Consider the following 16,779-nt stretch of genomic DNA (forward strand, 5'->3'; position numbering starts at 1 on the left):
TTGTGAAAGTGGTAAAAAAAACAGCAGAGAGGTCAAGTAAAATTAGAAATGAATAGCACCCTTCAAAAATCAAAGTGTGGAGATATGTTGCTGCTTTTGGGGAGGACAGTTGGAATGAGAGGTTTGGAAGCCAGAATGCAATGAGCCAAAGACAATGTGTATTCAGAAAAATGCATAAACATAACTAGACACAGCAAAAAATGTGGTGTTGGTGGTATAGTGGTGAGCATAGCTGCCTTCCAAGCAGTTGACCCGGGTTCGATTCCCGGCCAACGCAGTGTCTTAATTTTAAAATTAAATAATGTGCTATTTACATTTTTAATATTTTTTTCCACATTATTGTTATTGCAGATTTTTTTTTATATTCTCGTGTATATATATTAAAGGTCAATGTATACAAATCATTCAATGTTTTCCATGATCAATTCTGGTTCTTAATTGTATTAGGAGGAGCCCAAATCTAAAATGAGAAAAGGAAGCAGCCACCACTGTTTTTCACACACATCAGAGAGGAATTATTTCAAATGACAGAGTGCTTGCTTAGCTTTATTTGTATGATCTAATGTCTTCATATGTATTTTTGCATATCATAGTTTTCTTGACATTTGTCAAAACCCGCAACAGGTAACTGTTATCTAGACACATTCTCTTTTCCTTTCTAATGTTTTAACTGAAGCGTATTAGTTGTTTATACTGTAGCAAATACTTTATTTTGTTTAAACCATTGGGTTAAGCCAATGCAAAGAACAAGGAATGCAAAATATGTACAATTAAACGTTTAGAAATGATCTTTGTAAGTAATAATCTTTAATATAGCTTCATATAACATATATGAATTGTGATTGGTAAATACATTACAATGCCATAACTAGCTATTTGATACTAAAGGCAGGAGTGTCAAATAGCAGACTTCTAACTAGATTTAGAATCTATTTCAATTATGAATTTAAAATAACATAAATAGAAAAGTGTTCATAAACTGTTACACATGTTTGAAACTCCTCAATGAATATGGAACTGTGATGTACTTAAAAAAAGAACAGTTGAACTAAACAAAAATCACATTTGATTGTACTAAATTGTAGGAATTGTCAAAATCTTGCTTTCATCTGCTAAATAAATTCACTCTTTGTTTGCTGTGAATGGAAGCATTAGTGGTTTATTGTACACATTTAAATAGTTACTATTGAGTGTTAATAGCTATTCACTTGTGAGAGCATCAACAATTACCAGTGGTTATCACTCCTTAATGAAGTGTCACCTCAGAGTGCAAGAGTTGCAAAGAACCCTTACAATAACAGAAGTACAAAGAAATATAAAGAGATCATGTGATCATGTATATAGAGAGAAAATGAGTGGTTCTAGGACAAAGTCATAAGGCATACCAAAGAAGTGGAAGAGCTAACAATAGAAACACTGAAGGAGCAGTTAGAAAGATGAGAAGAGAACCATGAGAGGACTTTGTTAGAGATTCTAATAAAGTATAACATTTGCATCAGTAGAGGCTTGTGAAAGTGGTAAAAAAAACAGCAGAGAGGTCAAGTAAAATTAGAAATGAATAGCACCCTTCAAAAATCAAAGTGTGGAGATATGTTGCTGCTTTTGGGGAGGACAGTTGGAATGAGAGGTTTGGAAGCCAGAATGCAATGAGCCAAAGACAATGTGTATTCAGAAAAATGCATAAACATAACTAGACACAGCAAAAAATGTGGCGTTGGTGGTATAGTGGTGAGCATAGCTGCCTTCCAAGCAGTTGACCCGGGTTCGATTCCCGGCCAACGCAGTGTCTTAATTTTAAAATTAAATAATGTGCTATTTACATTTTTAATATTTTTTTCCACATTAATGTTATTGCAGATTTTTTTTTTATATTCTCATTTATATATATTAAAGGTCAATGTATACAAATCATTCAATGTTTTCCATGATCAATTCTGGTTCTTAATTGTATTAGGAGGAGCCCAAATCTAAAATGAGAAAAGGAAGCAGCCACCACTGTTTTTCACACAGATCAGAGAGGAATTATTTCAAATGACAGAGTGCTTGCTTAGCTTTATTTGTATGATCTAATGTCTTCATATGTATTTTTGCATATCATAGTTTTCTTGACATTTGTCAAAACCCGCAACAGGTAACTGTTATCTAGACACATTCTCTTTTCCTTTCTAATGTTTTAACTGAAGCGTATTAGTTGTTTATACTGTAGCAAATACTTTATTTTGTTTAAACCATTGGGTTAAGCCAATGCAAAGAACAAGGAATGCAAAATATGTACAATTAAACGTTTAGAAATGATCTTTGTAAGTAATAATCTTTAATATAGCTTCATATAACATATATGAATTGTGATTGGTAAATACATTACAATGCCATAACTAGCTATTTGATACTAAAGGCAGGAGTGTCAAATAGCAGACTTCTAACTAGATTTAGAATCTATTTCAATTATGAATTTAAAATAACATAAATAGAAAAGTGTTCATAAACTGTTACACATGTTTGAAACTCCTCAATGAATATGGAACTGTGATGTACTTAAAAAAAGAACAGTTGAACTAAACAAAAATCACATTTGATTGTACTAAATTGTAGGAATTGTCAAAATCTTGCTTTCATCTGCTAAATAAATTCACTCTTTGTTTGTCTGTGAATGGAAGCATTAGTGGTTTATTGTACACATTTAAATAGTTACTATTGAGTGTTAATAGCTATTCACTTGTGAGAGCATCAACAATTACCAGTGGTTATCACTCCTTAATGAAGTGTCACCTCAGAGTGCAAGAGTTGCAAAGAACCCTTACAATAACAGAAGTACAAAGAAATATAAAGAGATCATGTGATCATGTATATAGAGAGAAAATGAGAGGTTCTAGGACAAAGTCATAAGGCATACCAAAGAATTGGAAGAGCTAACAATAGAAACACTGAAGGAGCAGTTAGAAAGATGAGAAGAGAACCATGAGAGGACTTTGTTAGAGATTCTAATAAAGTATAACATTTGCATCAGTAGAGGCTGGTGAAAGTGGTAAAAAAAACAGCAGAGAGGTCAAGTAAAATTAGAAATGAATAGCACCCTTCAAAAATCAAAGTGTGGAGATATGTTGCTGCTTTTGGGGAGGACAGTTGGAATGAGAGGTTTGGAAGCCAGAATGCAATGAGCCAAAGACAATGTGTATTCAGAAAAATGCATAAACATAACTAGACACAGCAAAAAATGTGGCGTTGGTGGTATAGTGGTGAGCATAGCTGCCTTCCAAGCAGTTGACCCGGGTTCGATTCCCGGCCAACGCAATGTCTTAATTTTAAAATTAAATAATGTGCTATTTACATTTTTAATATTTTTTTCCACATTATTGTTATTGCAGATTTTTTTTTATATTCTCGTGTATATATATTAAAGGTCAATGTATACAAATCATTCAATGTTTTCCATGATCAATTCTGGTTCTTAATTGTATTAGGAGGAGCCCAAATCTAAAATGAGAAAAGGAAGCAGCCACCACTGTTTTTCACACACATCAGAGAGGAATTATTTCAAATGACAGAGTGCTTGCTTAGCTTTATTTGTATGATCTAATGTCTTCATATGTATTTTTGCATATCATAGTTTTCTTGACATTTGTCAAAACCCGCAACAGGTAACTGTTATCTAGACACATTCTCTTTTCCTTTCTAATGTTTTAACTGAAGCGTATTAGTTGTTTATACTGTAGCAAATACTTTATTTTCTTTAAACCATTGGGTTAAGCCAATGCAAAGAACAAGGAATGCAAAATATGTACAATTAAACGTTTAGAAATGATCTTTGTAAGTAATAATCTTTAATATAGCTTCATATAACATATATGAATTGCGATTGGTAAATACATTACAATGCCATAACTAGCTATTTGATACTAAAGGCAGGAGTGTCAAATAGCAGACTTCTAACTAGATTTAGAATCTATTTCAATTATGAATTTAAAATAACATAAATAGAAAAGTGTTCATAAACTGTTACACATGTTTGAAACTCCTCAATGAATATGGAACTGTGATGTACTTAAAAAAAGAACAGTTGAACTAAACAAAAATCACATTTGATTGTACTAAATTGTAGGAATTGTCAAAATCTTGCTTTCATCTGCTAAATAAATACACTCTTTGTTTGCTGTGAATGGAAGCATTAGTGGTTTATTGTACACATTTAAATAGATACTATTGAGTGTTAATAGCTATTCACTTGTGAGAGCATCAACAATTACCAGTGGTTATCACTCCTTAATGAAGTGTCACCTCAGAGTGCAAGAGTTGCAAAGAACCCTTACAATAACAGAAGTACAAAGAAATATAAAGAGATCATGTGATCATGTATATAGAGAGAAAATGAGAGGTTCTAGGACAAAGTCATAAGGCATACCAAAGAAGTGGAAGAGCTAACAATAGAAACACTGAAGGAGCAGTTAGAAAGATGAGAAGAGAACCATGAGAGGACTTTGTTAGAGATTCTAATAGAGTATAACATTTGTATCAGTAGAGGCTGGTGAAGGTGGTAAAAAAAACAGCAGAGAGGTCAAGTAAAATTAGAAATGAATAGCACCCTTCAAAAATCAAAGTGTGGAGATATGTTGCTGCTTTTGGGGAGGACAGTTGGAATGAGAGGTTTGGAAGCCAGAATGCAATGAGCCAAAGACAATGTGTATTCAGAAAAATGCATAAACATAACTAGACACAGCAAAAAATGTGGCGTTGGTGGTATAGTGGTGAGCATAGCTGCCTTCCAAGAATTTGACCCGGGTTCGATTCACGGCCAACGCAATGTCTTAATTTTAAAATTAAATAATGTGCTATTTACATTTTTAATATTTTTTTCCACATTATTGTTATTGCAGATTTTTTTTTTATATTCTCATGTATATATATTAAAGGTCAATGTATACAAATCATTCAATGTTTTCCATGATCAATTCTGGTTCTTAATTGTATTAGGAGGAGCCCAAATCTAAAATGAGAAAAGGAAGCAGCCACCACTGTTTTTCACACACATCAGAGAGGAATTATTTCAAATGACAGAGTGCTTGCTTAGCTTTATTTGTATGATCTAATGTCTTCATATGTATTTTTGCATATCATAGTTTTCTTGACATTTGTCAAAACCCGCAACAGGTAACTGTTATCTAGACACATTCTCTTTTCCTTTCTAATGTTTTAACTGAAGCGTATTAGTTGTTTATACTGTAGCAAATACTTTATTTTGTTTAAACCATTGGGTTAAGCCAATGCAAAGAACAAGGAATGCAAAATATGTACAATTAAACGTTTAGAAATGATCTTTGTAAGTAATAATCTTTAATATAGCTTCATATAACATATATGAATTGCGATTGGTAAATACATTACAATGCCATAACTAGCTTTTTGATACTAAAGGCAGGAGTGTCAAATAGCAGACTTCTAACTAGATTTAGAATCTATTTCAATTATGAATTTAAAATAACATAAATAGAAAAGTGTTCATAAACTGTTACACATGTTTGAAACTCCTCAATGAATATGGAACTGTGATGTACTTAAAAAAAGAACAGTAAACTAAACAAAAATCACATTTGATTGTACTAAATTGTAGGAATTGTCAAAATCTTGCTTTCATCTGCTAAATAAATTCACTCTTTGTTTGTCTGTGAATGGAAGCATTAGTGGTTTATTGTACACATTTAAATAGTTACTATTGAGTGTTAATAGCTATTCACTTGTGAGAGCATCAACAATTACCAGTGGCTATCACTCCTTAATGAAGTGTCACCTCAGAGTGCAAGAGTTGCAAAGAACCCTTACAATAACAGAAGTACAAAGAAATATAAAGAGATCATGTGAACATGTATATAGAGAGAAAATGAGTGGTTCTAGGACAAAGTCATAAGGCATACCAAAGAAGTGGAAGAGCTAACAATAGAAACACTGAAGGAGCAGTTAGAAAGATGAGAAGAGAACCATGAGAGGACTTTGTTAGAGATTCTAATAGAGTATAACATTTGTATCAGTAGAGGCTGGTGAAGGTGGTAAAAAAAACAGCAGAGAGGTCAAGTAAAATTAGAAATGAATAGCACCCTTCAAAATCAAAGTGTGGAGATATGTTGCTGCTTTTGGGGAGGACAGTTGGAATGAGAGGTTTGGAAGCCAGAATGCAATGAGCCAAAGACAATGTGTATTCAGAAAAATGCATAAACATAACTAGACACAACAAAAAATGTGGCGTTGGTGGTATAGTGGTGAGCATAGCTGCCTTCCAAGCAGTTGACCCGGGTTCGATTCCCGGGCCAACGCAATGTCTTAATTTTAAAATTAAATAATGTGCTATTTACATTTTAATATTTTTTTCCACATTATTGTTATTGCAGATTTTTTTTTTATATTCTCATGTATATATATTAAAGGTCAATGTATACAAATCATTCAATGTTTTCCATGATCAATTCTGGTTCTTAATTGTATTAGGAGGAGCCCAAATCTAAAATGAGAAAAGGAAGCAGCCACCACTGTTTTTCACACACATCAGAGAGGAATTATTTCAAATGACAGAGTGCTTGCTAAGCTTTATTTGTATGATCTAATGTCTTCATATGTATTTTTGCATATCATAGTTTTCTTGACATTTGTCAAAACCCGCAACAGGTAACTGTTATCTAGACACATTCTCTTTTCCTTTCTAATGTTTTAACTGAAGCGTATTAGTTGTTTATACTGTAGCAAATACTTTATTTTGTTTAAACCATTGGGTTAAGCCAATGAAAAGAACAAGGAATGCAAAATATGTACAATTAAACGTTTAGAAATGATCTTTGTAAGTAATAATCTTTAATATAGCTTCATATAACATATATGAATTGCGATTGGTAAATACATTACAATGCCATAACTAGCTATTTGATACTAAAGGCAGGAGTGTCAAATAGCAGACTTCTAACTAGATTTAGAATCTATTTCAATTATGAATTCAAAATAACATAAATAGAAAAGTGTTCATAAACTGTTACACATGTTTGAAACTCCTCAATGAATATGGAACTGTGATGTACTTAAAAAAAGAACAGTTGAACTAAACAAAAATCACATTTGATTGTACTAAATTGTAGGAATTGTCAAAATCTTGCTTTCATCTGCTAAATAAATTCACTCTTTGTTTGTCTGTGAATGGAAGCATTAGTGGTTTATTGTACACATTTAAATAGTTACTATTGAGTGTTAATAGCTATTCACTTGTGAGAGCATCAACAATTACCAGTGGTTATCACTCCTTAATGAAGTGTCACCTCAGAGTGCAAGAGTTGCAAAGAACCCTTACAATAACAGAAGTACAAAGAAATATAAAGAGATCATGTGATCATGTATATAGAGAGAAAATGAGTGGTTCTAGGACAAAGTCATAAGGCATACCAAAGAAGTGGAAGAGCTAACAATAGAAACACTGAAGGAGCAGTTAGAAAGATGAGAAGAGAACCATGAGAGGACTTTGTTAGAGACTCTAATAAAGTATAACATTTGCATCAGTAGAGGCTGGTGAAAGTGGTAAAAAAAACAGCAGAGAGGTCAAGTAAAATTAGAAATGAATAGCACCCTTCAAAAATCAAAGTGTGGAGATATGTTGCTGCTTTTGGGGAGGACAGTTGGAATGAGAGGTTTGGCAAGCCAGAATGCAATGAGCCAAAGACAATGTGTATTCAGAAAAATGCATAAACATAACTAGACACAGCAAAAAATGTGGCGTTGGTGGTATAGTGGTGAGCATAGCTGCCTTCCAAGCAGTTGAACCCGGGTTCGATTCCCGGCCAACGCAGTGTCTTAATTTTAAAATTAAATAATGTGCTATTTACATTTTTAATATTTTTTTCCACATTAATGTTATTGCAGATTTTTTTTTTATATTCTCATTTATATATATTAAAGGTCAATGTATACAAATCATTCAATGTTTTCCATGATCAATTCTGGTTCTTAATTGTATTAGGAGGAGCCCAAATCTAAAATGAGAAAAGGAAGCAGCCACCACTGTTTTTCACACAGATCAGAGAGGAATTATTTCAAATGACAGAGTGCTTGCTTAGCTTTATTTGTATGATCTAATGTCTTCATATGTATTTTTGCATATCATAGTTTTCTTGACATTTGTCAAAACCCGCAACAGGTAACTGTTATCTAGACACATTCTCTTTTCCTTTCTAATGTTTTAACTGAAGCGTATTAGTTGTTTATACTGTAGCAAATACTTTATTTTCTTTAAACCATTGGGTTAAGCCAATGCAAAGAACAAGGAATGCAAAATATGTACAATTAAACGTTTAGAAATGATCTTTGTAAGTAATAATCTTTAATATAGCTTCATATAACATATATGAATTGCGATTGGTAAATACATTACAATGCCATAACTAGCTATTTGATACTAAAGGCAGGAGTGTCAAATAGCAGACTTCTAACTAGATTTAGAATCGATTTCAATTATGAATTTTAAATAACATAAATAGAAAAGTGTTCATAAACTGTTACACATGTTTGAAACTCCTCAATGAATATGGAACTGTGATGTACTTAAAAAAAGAACAGTTGAACTAAACAAAAATCACATTTGATTGTACTAAATTGTAGGAATTGTCAAAATCTTGCTTTCATCTGCTAAATAAATACACTCTTTGTTTGCTGTGAATGGAAGCATTAGTGGTTTATTGTACACATTTAAATAGATACTATTGAGTGTTAATAGCTATTCACTTGTGAGAGCATCAACAATTACCAGTGGTTATCACTCCTTAATGAAGTGTCACCTCAGAGTGCAAGAGTTGCAAAGAACCCTTACAATAACAGAAGTACAAAGAAATATAAAGAGATCATGTGATCATGTATATAGAGAGAAAATGAGTGGTTCTAGGACAAAGTCATAAGGCATACCAAAGAAGTGGAAGAGCTAACAATAGAAACACTGAAGGAGCAGTTAGAAAGATGAGAAGAGAACCATGAGAGGACTTTGTTAGAGATTCTAATAGAGTATAACATTTGTATCAGTAGAGGCTGGTGAAGGTGGTAAAAAAAACAGCAGAGAGGTCAAGTAAAATTAGAAATGAATAGCACCCTTCAAAAATCAAAGTGTGGAGATATGTTGCTGCTTTTGGGGAGGACAGTTGGAATGAGAGGTTTGGAAGCCAGAATGCAATGAGCCAAAGACAATGTGTATTCAGAAAAATGCATAAACATAACTAGACACAGCAAAAAATGTGGCGTTGGTGGTATAGTGGTGAGCATAGCTGCCTTCCAAGAATTTGACCCGGGTTCGATTCACGGCCAACGCAATGTCTTAATTTTAAAATTAAATAATGTGCTATTTACATTTTTAATATTTTTTTCCACATTATTGTTATTGCAGATTTTTTTTTTATATTCTCATGTATATATATTAAAGGTCAATGTATACAAATCATTCAATGTTTTCCATGATCAATTCTGGTTCTTAATTGTATTAGGAGGAGCCCAAATCTAAAATGAGAAAAGGAAGCAGCCACCACTGTTTTTCACACACATCAGAGAGGAATTATTTCAAATGACAGAGTGCTTGCTTAGCTTTATTTGTATGATCTAATGTCTTCATATGTATTTTTGCATATCATAGTTTTCTTGACATTTGTCAAAACCCGCAACAGGTAACTGTTATCTAGACACATTCTCTTTTCCTTTCTAATGTTTTAACTGAAGCGTATTAGTTGTTTATACTGTAGCAAATACTTTATTTTGTTTAAACCATTGGGTTAAGCCAATGCAAAGAACAAGGAATGCAAAATATGTACAATTAAACGTTTAGAAATGATCTTTGTAAGTAATAATCTTTAATATAGCTTCATATAACATATATGAATTGCGATTGGTAAATACATTACAATGCCATAACTAGCTTTTTGATACTAAAGGCAGGAGTGTCAAATAGCAGACTTCTAACTAGATTTAGAATCTATTTCAATTATGAATTTAAAATAACATAAATAGAAAAGTGTTCATAAACTGTTACACATGTTTGAAACTCCTCAATGAATATGGAACTGTGATGTACTTAAAAAAAGAACAGTAAACTAAACAAAAATCACATTTGATTGTACTAAATTGTAGGAATTGTCAAAATCTTGCTTTCATCTGCTAAATAAATTCACTCTTTGTTTGTCTGTGAATGGAAGCATTAGTGGTTTATTGTACACATTTAAATAGTTACTATTGAGTGTTAATAGCTATTCACTTGTGAGAGCATCAACAATTACCAGTGGCTATCACTCCTTAATGAAGTGTCACCTCAGAGTGCAAGAGTTGCAAAGAACCCTTACAATAACAGAAGTACAAAGAAATATAAAGAGATCATGTGATCATGTATATAGAGAGAAAATGAGTGGTTCTAGGACAAAGTCATAAGGCATACCAAAGAAGTGGAAGAGCTAACAATAGAAACACTGAAGGAGCAGTTAGAAAGATGAGAAGAGAACCATGAGAGGACTTTGTTAGAGATTCTAATAGAGTATAACATTTGTATCAGTAGAGGCTGGTGAAGGTGGTAAAAAAAACAGCAGAGAGGTCAAGTAAAATTAGAAATGAATAGCACCCTTCAAAATCAAAGTGTGGAGATATGTTGCTGCTTTTGGGGAGGACAGTTGGAATGAGAGGTTTGGAAGCCAGAATGCAATGAGCCAAAGACAATGTGTATTCAGAAAAATGCATAAACATAACTAGACACAACAAAAAATGTGGCGTTGGTGGTATAGTGGTGAGCATAGCTGCCTTCCAAGCAGTTGACCCGGGTTCGATTCCCGGGCCAACGCAATGTCTTAATTTTAAAATTAAATAATGTGCTATTTACATTTTAATATTTTTTTCCACATTATTGTTATTGCAGATTTTTTTTTTATATTCTCATGTATATATATTAAAGGTCAATGTATACAAATCATTCAATGTTTTCCATGATCAATTCTGGTTCTTAATTGTATTAGGAGGAGCCCAAATCTAAAATGAGAAAAGGAAGCAGCCACCACTGTTTTTCACACACATCAGAGAGGAATTATTTCAAATGACAGAGTGCTTGCTAAGCTTTATTTGTATGATCTAATGTCTTCATATGTATTTTTGCATATCATAGTTTTCTTGACATTTGTCAAAACCCGCAACAGGTAACTGTTATCTAGACACATTCTCTTTTCCTTTCTAATGTTTTAACTGAAGCGTATTAGTTGTTTATACTGTAGCAAATACTTTATTTTGTTTAAACCATTGGGTTAAGCCAATGAAAAGAACAAGGAATGCAAAATATGTACAATTAAACGTTTAGAAATGATCTTTGTAAGTAATAATCTTTAATATAGCTTCATATAACATATATGAATTGCGATTGGTAAATACATTACAATGCCATAACTAGCTATTTGATACTAAAGGCAGGAGTGTCAAATAGCAGACTTCTAACTAGATTTAGAATCTATTTCAATTATGAATTCAAAATAACATAAATAGAAAAGTGTTCATAAACTGTTACACATGTTTGAAACTCCTCAATGAATATGGAACTGTGATGTACTTAAAAAAAGAACAGTTGAACTAAACAAAAATCACATTTGATTGTACTAAATTGTAGGAATTGTCAAAATCTTGCTTTCATCTGCTAAATAAATTCACTCTTTGTTTGTCTGTGAATGGAAGCATTAGTGGTTTATTGTACACATTTAAATAGTTACTATTGAGTGTTAATAGCTATTCACTTGTGAGAGCATCAACAATTACCAGTGGTTATCACTCCTTAATGAAGTGTCACCTCAGAGTGCAAGAGTTGCAAAGAACCCTTACAATAACAGAAGTACAAAGAAATATAAAGAGATCATGTGATCATGTATATAGAGAGAAAATGAGTGGTTCTAGGACAAAGTCATAAGGCATACCAAAGAAGTGGAAGAGCTAACAATAGAAACACTGAAGGAGCAGTTAGAAAGATGAGAAGAGAACCATGAGAGGACTTTGTTAGAGACTCTAATAAAGTATAACATTTGCATCAGTAGAGGCTGGTGAAAGTGGTAAAAAAAACAGCAGAGAGGTCAAGTAAAATTAGAAATGAATAGCACCCTTCAAAAATCAAAGTGTGGAGATATGTTGCTGCTTTTGGGGAGGACAGTTGGAATGAGAGGTTTGGCAAGCCAGAATGCAATGAGCCAAAGACAATGTGTATTCAGAAAAATGCATAAACATAACTAGACACAGCAAAAAATGTGGCGTTGGTGGTATAGTGGTGAGCATAGCTGCCTTCCAAGCAGTTGAACCCGGGTTCGATTCCCGGCCAACGCAGTGTCTTAATTTTAAAATTAAATAATGTGCTATTTACATTTTTAATATTTTTTTCCACATTAATGTTATTGCAGATTTTTTTTTTATATTCTCATTTATATATATTAAAGGTCAATGTATACAAATCATTCAATGTTTTCCATGATCAATTCTGGTTCTTAATTGTATTAGGAGGAGCCCAAATCTAAAATGAGAAAAGGAAGCAGCCACCACTGTTTTTCACACAGATCAGAGAGGAATTATTTCAAATGACAGAGTGCTTGCTTAGCTTTATTTGTATGATCTAATGTCTTCATATGTATTTTTGCATATCATAGTTTTCTTGACATTTGTCAAAACCCGCAACAGGTAACTGTTATCTAGACACATTCTCTTTTCCTTTCTAATGTTTTAACTGAAGCGTATTAGTTGTTTATACTGTAGCAAATACTTTATTTTCTTTAAACCATTGGGTTAAGCCAATGCAAAGAACAAGGAATGCAAAAGATGTACAATTAAACGTTTAGAAATGATCTTTGTAAGTAATAATCTTTAATATAGCTTCATATAACATATATGAATTGCGATTGGTAAATACATTACAATGCCATAACTAGCTATTTGATACTAAAGGCAGGAGTGTCAAATAGCAGACTTCTAACTAGATTTAGAATCGATTTCAATTATGAATTTTAAATAACATAAATAGAAAAGTGTTCATAAACTGTTACACATGTTTGAAACTCCTCAATGAATATGGAACTGTGATGTACTTAAAAAAAGAACAGTTGAACTAAACAAAAATCACATTTGATTGTACTAAATTGTAGGAATTGTCAAAATCTTGCTTTCATCTGCTAAATAAATTCACTCTTTGTTTGTCTGTGAATGGAAGCATTAGTGGTTTATTGTACACATTTAAATAGTTACTATTGAGTGTTAATAGCTATTCACTTGTGAGAGCATCAACAATTACCAGTGGTTATCACTCCTTAATGAAGTGTCACCTCAGAGTGCAAGAGTTGCAAAGAACCCTTACAATAACAGAAGTACAAAGAAATATAAAGAGATCATGTATATAGAGAGAAAATGAGTGGTTCTAGGACAAAGTCATAAGGCATACCAAAGAAGTGGAAGAGCTAACAATAGAAACACTGAAGGAGCAGTTAGAAAGATGAGAAGAGAACCATGAGAGGACTTTGTTAGAGATTCTAATAGAGTATAACATTTGTATCAGTAGAGGCTGGTGAAGGTGGTAAAAAAAACAGCAGAGAGGTCAAGTAAAATTAGAAATGAATAGCACCCTTCAAAAATCAAAGTGTGGAGATATGTTGCTGCTTTTGGGGAGGACAGTTGGAATGAGAGGTTTGGAAGCCAGAATGCAATGAGCCAAAGACAATGTGTATTCAGAAAAATGCATAAACATAACTAGACACAGCAAAAAATGTGGCGTTGGTGGTATAGTGGTGAGCATAGCTGCCTTCCAAGCAGTTGACCCGGGTTCGATTCCCGGCCAACGCAATGTCTTAATTTTAAAATTAAATAATGTGCTATTTACATTTTTAATATTTTTTTCCACATTATTGTTATTGCAGATTTTTTTTTTATATTCTCGTGTATATATATTAAAGGTCAATGTATACAAATCATTCAATGTTTTCCATGATCAATTCTGGTTCTTAATTGTATTAGGAGGAGCCCAAATCTAAAATGAGAAAAGGAAGCAGCCACCACTGTTTTTCACACACATCAGTGAGGAATTATTTCAAATGACAGAGTGCTTGCTTAGCTTTATTTGTATGATCTAATGTCTTCATATGTATTTTTGCATATCATAGTTTTCTTGACATTTGTCAAAACCCGCAACAGGTAACTGTTATCTAGACACATTCTCTTTTCCTTTCTAATGTTTTAACTGAAGCGTATTAGTTGTTTATACTGTAGCAAATACTTTATTTTGTTTAAACCATTGGGTTAAGCCAATGCAAAGAACAAGGAATGCAAAATATGTACAATTAAACGTTTAGAAATGATCTTTGTAAGTAATAATCTTTAATATAGCTTCATATAACATATATGAATTGCGATTGGTAAATACATTACAATGCCATAAGTAGCTATTTGATAATAAAGGCAGGAGTGTCAAATAGCAGACTTCTAACTAGATTTAGAATCTATTTCAATTATGAATTTAAAATAACATAAATAGAAAAGTGTTCATAAACTGTTACACATGTTTGAAACTCCTCAATGAATATGGAACTGTGATGTACTTAAAAAAAGAACAGTTGAACTAAACAAAAATCACATTTGATTGTACTAAATTGTAGGAATTGTCAAAATCTTGCTTTCATCTGCTAAATAAATTCACTCTTTGTTTGTCTGTGAATGGAAGCATTAGTGGTTTATTGTACACATTTAAATAGTTACTATTGAGTGTTAATAGCTATTCACTTGTGAGAGCATCAACAATTACCAGTGGTTATCACTCCTTAATGAAGTGTCACCTCAGAGTGCAAGAGTTGCAAAGAACCCTTACAATAACAGAAGTACAAAGAAATATAAAGAGATCATGTGATCATGTATATAGAGAGAAAATGAGTGGTTCTAGGACAAAGTCATAAGGCATACCAAAGAAGTGGAAGAGCTAACAATAGAAACACTGAAGGAGCAGTTAGAAAGATGAGAAGAGAACCATGAGAGGACTTTGTTAGAGATTCTAATAGAGTATAACATTTGTATCAGTAGAGGCTGGTGAAGGTGGTAAAAAAAACAGCAGAGAGGTCAAGTAAAATTAGAAATGAATAGCACCCTTCAAAAATCAAAGTGTGGAGATATGTTGCTGCTTTTGGGGAGGACAGTTGGAATGAGAGGTTTGGAAGCCAGAATGCAATGAGCCAAAGACAATGTGTATTCAGAAAAATGCATAAACATAACTAGACACAGCAAAAAATGTGGCGTTGGTGGTATAGTGGTGAGCATAGCTGCCTTCCAAGCAGTTGACACGGGTTCGATTCCTGGCCAACGCAGTGTCTTAATTATAAAATTAAATAATGTGCTATTTACATTTTTAATATTTTTTTCCACATTATTGTTATTGCAGATTTTTTTTTTATATTCTCATGTATATATATTAAAGGTCAATGTATACAAATCATTCAATGTTTTCCATGATCAATTCTGGTTCTTAATTGTATTAGGAGGAGCCCAAATCTAAAATGAGAAAAGGAAGCAGCCACCACTGTTTTTCACACAGATCAGAGAGGAATTATTTCAAATGACAGAGTGCTTGCTTAGCTTTATTTGTATGATCTAATGTCTTCATATGTATTTTTGCATATCATAGTTTTCTTGACATTTGTCAAAACCCGCAACAGGTAACTGTTATCTAGACACATTCTCTTTTCCTTTCTAATGTTTTAACTGAAGCGTATTAGTTGTTTATACTGTAGCAAATACTTTATTTTCTTTAAACCATTGGGTTAAGCCAATGCAAAGAACAAGGAATGCAAAATATGTACAATTGAACGTTTAGAATTGATCTTTGTAAGTAATAATCTTTAATATAGCTTCATATAACATATATGAATTGCGATTTGTAAATACATTACAATGCCATAACTAGCTATTTGATACTAAAGGCAGGAGTGTCAAATAGCAGACTTCTAACTAGATTTAGAATCTATTTCAATTATGAATTTAAAATAACATAAATAGAAAAGTGTTCATAAACTGTTACACATGTTTGAAACTCCTCAATGAATATGGAACTGTGATGTACTTAAAAAAAGAACAGTTGAACTAAACAAAAATCACATTTGATTGTACTAAATTGTAGGAATTGTCAAAATCTTGCTTTCATCTGCTAAATAAATTCACTCTTTGTTTGCTGTGAATGGAAGCATTAGTGGTTTATTGTACACATTTAAATAGTTACTATTGAGTGTTAATAGCTATTCACTTGTGAGAGCATCAACAATTACCAGTGGTTATCACTCCTTAATGAAGTGTCACCTCAGAGTGCAAGAGTTGCAAAGAACCCTTACAATAACAGAAGTACAAAGAAATATAAAGAGATCATGTGATCATGTATATAGAGAGAAAATGAGTGGTTCTAGGACAAAGTCATAAGGCATACCAAAGAAGTGGAAGAGCTAACAATAGAAACACTGAAGGAGCAGTTAGAAAGATGAGAAGAGAACCATGAGAGGACTTTGTTAGAGATTCTAATAAAGTATAACATTTGCATCAGTAGAGGCTGGTGAAGGTGGTAAAAAAAACAGCAGAGAGGTCAAGTAAAATTAGAAATGAATAGCACCCTTCAAAAATCAAAGTGTGGAGATATGTTGCTGCTTTTGGGGAGGACAGTTGGAATGAGAGGTTTGGAAGCCAGAATGCAATGAGCCAAAGACAATGTGTATTCAGAAAAATGCATAAACATAACTAGACACAGCAAAAAATGTG

At 32.7% G+C, this 16,779-nt stretch overlaps 3 non-coding genes across 3 annotated transcripts; all 3 read left to right on the plus strand.

Annotated features, from left to right (window-relative positions):
• The first annotated feature begins 1,711 nt into the window (after nucleotides 1-1,711).
• Nucleotides 1,712-1,783, plus strand: TRNAG-UCC (transfer RNA glycine (anticodon UCC)). Its single transcript has one exon. It is a non-coding gene; the product is annotated as a tRNA-Gly (tRNA).
• A 1,436-nt stretch (nucleotides 1,784-3,219) lies between these two features.
• Nucleotides 3,220-3,291, plus strand: TRNAG-UCC (transfer RNA glycine (anticodon UCC)). The gene has a single exon. It is a non-coding gene; the product is annotated as a tRNA-Gly (tRNA).
• A 10,473-nt stretch (nucleotides 3,292-13,764) lies between these two features.
• TRNAG-UCC (transfer RNA glycine (anticodon UCC)) lies at nucleotides 13,765-13,836 on the plus strand. The gene has a single exon. It is a non-coding gene; the product is annotated as a tRNA-Gly (tRNA).
• Nucleotides 13,837-16,779: the final 2,943 nt, after the last annotated feature.

Source organism: Ascaphus truei, chromosome 10 (genome assembly GCF_040206685.1).
Source record: "Ascaphus truei isolate aAscTru1 chromosome 10, aAscTru1.hap1, whole genome shotgun sequence".
NCBI lineage: Eukaryota > Metazoa > Chordata > Amphibia > Anura > Ascaphidae > Ascaphus > Ascaphus truei.